Source organism: Myotis davidii, unplaced genomic scaffold (assembly GCF_000327345.1).
Source record: "Myotis davidii unplaced genomic scaffold, ASM32734v1 scaffold370, whole genome shotgun sequence".
In the NCBI taxonomy this organism is placed as follows: domain Eukaryota; kingdom Metazoa; phylum Chordata; class Mammalia; order Chiroptera; family Vespertilionidae; genus Myotis; species Myotis davidii.
This window is the reverse complement of record NW_006288615.1, coordinates 4792242-4799009: the sequence shown is the minus strand read 5'-3', so window position 1 is coordinate 4799009 and position 6768 is coordinate 4792242.

Sequence of the window (6768 nt, the reverse complement as noted above, 5' to 3'; positions counted from 1 at the left end):
ATCCCACTACATCTTTCCTTGTTCATGTTACTTCCCTGTTCTAGTCAACCACTTGCACACAGAGGGTGACAAAGAGGGAAAGGACATAAGCCTTTTCTCTATTTTTCAGTCTTTTCTTACTCATCAGTAAGCCCAAAGTGTGAGTAGAAAATGTGCGTATCATGCAATGATATAACAGCTGTTTTAATATTTGCAGTTTTGTCAATGTTTTGGTAAGAAGAAAACATAGATGCATGTATGAGCTACAAAATAGAAATTGTGTGATTTTGGTTAATCAGCATATGAGTTAAATCCTCTGACACTGCATTGAAACAGGAATTGCACAATATAAAGGAGAATGATAAAATTCATGGTAAAAAATTAAAGTTTTGTTTTTCCCTCATTTAAAATGACATTGAATAGCAAATAAGGCACCTCCAGAGACTGGAAGAAAGGGAAAAGCTTTATATTTTGTTACATTTACTGGCATGTTTCCCCTGCTTTTTGAACAAGAGAACTCATATTTTTATTTTGAATGAAAATTGTGTAAACCTTCTCCCCTCCACCCCAAACTCCACCTATTACAGATTTCTCTATTTGTGGGGGGTGGGGAAGCCACCTCTGGTCCAATCAGTTGTAGGCTGAGGGGGTCACATGACAGAAAACATGACTGTCTTTGCATGAATCTGGGCCAACTGAAAAAAAAATTTTATTGATTGATTTTTAAAGAGATATGTATATTTGTTGTTCCACTTATTTATGAATTTATTGGTTGATTCTTGTATGTATCCTGACTAGGGATCCAATCTACAACCTTGGTGTATTGGGATGATGTTCTAACCAAGTGAGCTACCAGGCCAGGCAACTTCTTTGGGTAGTTTTCCTTAGAAAAGAATACTATATTGTAGTTTCCCCCACCTCTTCCATTGATTTTTAGAGAGAGTGAAAAAGAGAGGGAAATATCGATGACAGAGAGAAGACAGAGAGAAATATCGATGTGAGAGAAATACATCGATTGGTTGCCTCCGGCACGCGCCCTTATCAGGGACCAGGCCATGGAGGAGCGTGCAACCGAGGTACATGCCCTTGACTGGAATCTAACCCAGACCGTTCGGTACACAGGCCGATGCTTTATCCACTGAGCCAAATCAGCTAGGGCATGTTTTAAACAACATCATTACAAGTTTTGGGAATCCTGTGTCTTCAGCGTATTATGCTTAAGAATGTCATTTTTAAACTGCTTTTGAGAAACTGCTAACATGATATCACCTCCCTTTTTATTGGCCTGAGCTACACCTTTCATGTACTAGGGTTCACGTTAATTAGAAGGTAACTGATTATTTTGAGTAAAGGCAAACATGAAATGGTTTGAGGATATGTAAGCATTTCAGGTGGAGCTCAGCACAATTAATCATTCCAACCAAGAGCTTCCATGCAGTCTCTGGAGAAAAACGAGTCTGGATGAAACATTAGGACTGCAAGTTTCTCTCACCTTTGTTTATTCAGGCACATATGTCTGTGAGCCCTCCCTCTCTGGCTGTTCCCTGGTGTTGCTGTGCAGGGTCGCCCTTCTCTGGAAGTCAAGGACACCCATGTCGGGTTGTGTAAGTCTGTGCACTTACCCAGGCACCCCTTCCACCCACCTGCCCACCCGCACACTTGATACTCCCCTCAAACAGAACTGCAGTCAGGGACCGTGGTCCACATTCTCATAACAGAACAGAAAGCCCAAAGCTTGCAGGGAATGTGGAATTTCTTCTTCCACGAAGTTCCCCCGGAACAGATTTCTTGGAAGACTCACCAACCCAGAGGCTCCACAGCTCCTGACAACCTGTCTTCTTTCAGGGGATAAGTACAAACCTGGACTAATGATGTGCTCCACCAGGTTCCACTGAGAGTTCATAGCAGCTTTGCAGGCAGGGTGGGGAGGGGAGAGAGACGGGTGACTTTCTGGTGATCCTAAGGTTTCCTTGCTTTCCCTGGTTTTCATAGCTTGTCCTCAACTCTTTGAACTGCATCCAAGCACCTAGTTCATGACATCATACTTGCTCACCTGGGTCAAGAGTGGAGCTCTGATCTTGTATCATAAAGTGCAGTGCCCCTGGGTACCACATAATAGCTCTACTGAGACGCACCTTACATCAGCTATGATTCATTCCTTCGATCTGGTCCTAGGCCAGCATCTGATAACACGAACAAATGCTTCATTAAGATGCTTAAGTGGGAGGAAAAAACCCACACCCACATTGGAGATATATATATATATATATATATATATATACAAAAATTTGTGCACTCAGGGGTGGGGGGTCCCTCAGCCCGGCCTATGCCCTCTTGCAGTCTGGGACACCTCAGGGGATGCCCTGTGTTTCTTCCATGGTCTCCTTAATTTCTAAAATTTCCTAAACCTGCCTATTTCACCCCTCTCAGATGGACCTCAGGGTCGTCAGCAAGCTATGCCAAGAAGCAATGAAATCCATGAGCTAAGCTTTGATGCATATTAGCTGTCTGACCTTAGGCAATGGCTCAAACTCTCTGAGATGAAATTTCCTTAAGGATAGCAGTGCCTCTTCCAAAATTTCTTGTGAGGATTAAAATAAATAATAAAGACTCCTTACTCAGTGCCCAGAACACAATCGGGCCCAATACAAGGTGGTCTTTTTTGCCATTCCAACCATGGAAAACCTAAGGCGGCCCACAGAGCAGGTTCCTGGTGGCCATGCCTGGCCTTCTCTCTCCTTGTGCAGCAGCCAGGCGTGCTTGAGATGGACCCCTCTGGGACTCTAGGAGAGGGTCTTGACTGACCTCAGCCAATTACAGTTATTTGTTCCTCCTCCTTCCAGTGTCATTGGCTCTTGAATCAGCAGTTCAGAGCCAATCAGCATGTGTCAGTCACCTGGCCCTGGGAATTGATTCAGGGGTAGCGTAATCAGCTCAAAGCACAGTGATTTATTTTTCAACTTCTGGATGTGGGCAAAACCACTGAAGCTGCGGTTGCTGTGGGAGCTGTCTAGTGACCTTGAGAGAAGCCAGCAGGAGGATAAAACCAGAGACAGAAAAAGGTGGAACAGAAGGAATCTGGTAAGCCTGAGATGGACTTACCATTCTGCACCCTTCAACACACCAACCACCTCGCTGAGTTTTCATAAAAAGTGACAGTCCTCAGTGCTCCCCTCGGGGTTTTGATCCGGAAGGACCACTAGGCGAGAATGCAGCTGCGTGTGCAGGACCTCTCCCAGCATTTCCACCAATGGGATCTTTTCTCATGGATTTTTAAGACCAGCTACACGAGTGGAACTTCCACAATTCGACAGTACTCGGTTATATGCTGTTATTTTCTTTCCCCCTAATGGTAGGAACCCTCTGCAGAATGCTGCACCTCTGCCGTCACCCCTGACCAGGAGAGTTCAGAGCACACCATTTAAGCCAGAAATCTAACTTCTAGATCAGCGGGTTTTCATCTCACGGAACACATAACCTAATTATTAACATTCTGTGGCACACCAAAAAATGTATTATATTTTTTCTGATCTGACAAAAAATAGGTATAATTTTGATGCATTCACACCAGATGGCTATTGTTGGGGTGGGAGAGCAGTTGAAAATTACTGTTCTAGATACATCCCCTGAGACATAGCCCTAAAGAAGAAAACCAGTTTGTGTGACTTATTGTGGCATTATATAGGGTATCCCCCCAAATGTATGCATACACGTTCAATAATGATAAAGGCAGTGTTTATTAAAATACATTTCATTTTCAAAATTGAGCTATCAGCTATTAACGTGTGTACACATTTTTAGGACACCCAGTATATTTATATATTTTAAATAAAAATGGAAAAGCATTACATTTAGTTGTAAAAACTCTGGTACTAGAAGAAGAATAAAGTGAAATATATTAGCACATTCCTGCCACCACATGACCTTCCTCTCTGATATACTCAGGGGTAACAACTGTCAATAGTATTATCCTAAAATTTTTATTTACAAAAGTAAGTATATTGGAGAAACCTTGGTAAAAGCCAATTTGTGTTTCGAAGATATTTAAGGGAACACTGAAATAATAAGGGGATCCATGAAATCATACTTCATGCAAACACCAACCAAGCAATGACTTCTGAAGCAACCTAAATGCCCTCAACATGGAACCAGGTAAGTGAATTTGATGTCATCTAATGAGATGCTATCCATACAGAAAGAAGAATGAAGGAGACCTACATGAATTGAAATGGACAGATATCTAAGGTATGCCATTAAGTGGAAAGAACAAGTTATAAAATAGAATGTAAATATTATCATTTTTTTAAACAATCATATAGTATTGTATACAGTGCTGTTACTTAACATTGTCTCCTACAAAGTCACTATGATCGATTATTATTTCTAGGAGTTTTTTGGTCTGTCAGATTTTCTACACAAATGATCACATCATCTATAAACAAAGACAGTTTTATGTCTCCCTTCCCAGTCTGTGTACCTTTTATTTCCTTTTCTTGCCTTATTGCATTAGCAAAGACTTCCAGCATGATGTTGAAAAGAAGAGGTGAGAGAGGACATACATGCCTTGCCTGGTTGGAATCTTAGCTGGAAAGCTTCTAGTTTCTAACCATTAAGTATGATGTTAGCTGTAGGACTTTTGTAGGTAGTTTTTTTAAATCAGTTTGAGAAAGTTCCCTTCTATTTCTAGAAGGGGTGTGTGTGTGTGTGTGTGTGTGTGTGTGTGTGTGTGTGTGTGTTTTATCATGAATGTGTATTGGAATTTGTCATATGCCTTTTCTGCATCTGTTGACATGACCATGTGATTTTTCTTTTTCAGGCTGTTGATGTTTTCAGTCTGTGGATGAAAAGGGGCTCTGTAATAAATCTAACCGAAAGTAACCTCACAGGGTGAGCTGATCATAACTTGCTGACTGGGAAGGTCATAGTAGGTGGTCACACCCCAGGCCTATAAGAGGTTTATTTTTGCCTTAAGTACCAGAGAAGAGAAGAATATGACAGATGGAGGAAATAAAGCTTATGTGTCAGAGAGCAGAGGAGTGAGAGAGAAGTCAATAATTTTCCTTTAAAGCAACTCATGGAAGATCTCTTTTTTTCTAGACACTCCAAAAGCATGCTTGCCCAGTTGTTGAAAGCAAAGACAAACATTGACATGCTGGCTTTGCATCCTGTCCAGAAACAGTCTCAGAAAGCACCCTATGCACTCCCCTCCTTCTGAAGTTCCCAGGCACTAGGTGCTGTGGGGGCAGCATCTGCACCTTTGCTGGGAGGGAAGCTGACCTGCTGAGTCATCAGATGCGATGCTTAATTGGAAAGCTGCTGTCTCCTTGCCAGAGAGAGGGAAAAATCCCATTTGGCTCACCTTGCTTATGACTCTGTCCCGCAATGGTGCAGGTTAAAGATCTTGCCGAGCCCGAGGCGAGTGTCCTCAGAGCCATCAGCCCTGCTCTCGGGAGCTCTCCACCTCTCTCCCATCCTCTGGAGGTGCAGCCTGCACCTGAAAAGCCATTTGGCTCAAGTTACATGAAAACCCACTGTTTTCCAATCTTTTCACTTCTGTTCATTTTCTTCCCACACCTGGAATCCACTCCATCTTCTCAATCAGAGGTATCGCAATTCTACCCAAGCTTCAGACACCTGCTGTGCGCTGAGTCACTACCGGAAGCAGCATCCTCTGCTAACTGCTGGTCATGATCCGAGGTCAGGAAAGAGTCTCAACTTTTATTCTCAGACCCCTAGTTTTTTGTATTAGTTACTCCTACTCCTTCCCATCCTATGGTCAATAGAGGCATTTGAGCTGGCTTCCCATCTCTTCTCACCCCCCCACGCTGAGGATTCTTGGCAGTCCTATTCCCCAAGTGATGTCTAAAGTGGCTGAGGTGCAGCACCCAAGGACCTTGTCCTGCTAAGTTTCCAAGGTGAAGCTGGCCATGCTGGGGGCCCTGGGACAGAGGCTCCCTGCCACATGCCATCTCCCATCCTCCCATCTTAGTCCAGCAGCTGGGCATCCAACTTACTACCACTGGGCTGTCTAGACCACCTCTGAGCTTGCTCTCTGATTTTCCCAATATCATTGGTCTTCCCCTGAGTTTAGCACCTCATCTGACGCCCTTCTATGCATCGTACCAGAGAGACCTCCACTGTGTCTGTCCATGGATCCGGTGGGATCCCTCCACCCCCACCCTACAACTCAGCTCAGTTCAGCTGCAGATAAGTCAGCTCCCCCACTCGAGTGTGAGTCTTTCCTGCCCTTCAAGTCCCCATGCCTGGGCCAGACCTCCTCAATCTGTCTTTGTCCTATAGGTTCACCAGAACCCACTCAGATGGCTTTTGAGGGCCTGGTTTAGGTCATATCTGAAGGTAATGCTTTGTCACTATTTCCTGGTAGGTCCTTTTTCTCTCTGACTACTTAATACTTCAATTTCTAGGTCATATGCTAGGTTATTGAGCAGGAAGTTGGTGCACTGCTCAAGGTTATGGTCCCAAGGGCCTAGGTTTTATCCTTCACCTGGGGACACGGACTCACAGAGAGCTAAATCTGGGTCTCGAATCTGGACTCTGGTAGCTGGAATGACTTTGGGCAAAGTATGGGCATTTTCTGAGCCTCAGTGTCATCATTCGTGATAGGAGAATGATGATACTAACTTCTGGGGCTGTGTGTGAGGATTAAATGTCTTATAAGTAGTGCAATAGGACAGGAGAGACTCCATAACTGTCGCTTCTCTTTCTTACCCTGCCATGTGCCAGGAGCCCACATCTGGCTGTTCAGGCAGGGACCCAGCCTTGATTTTT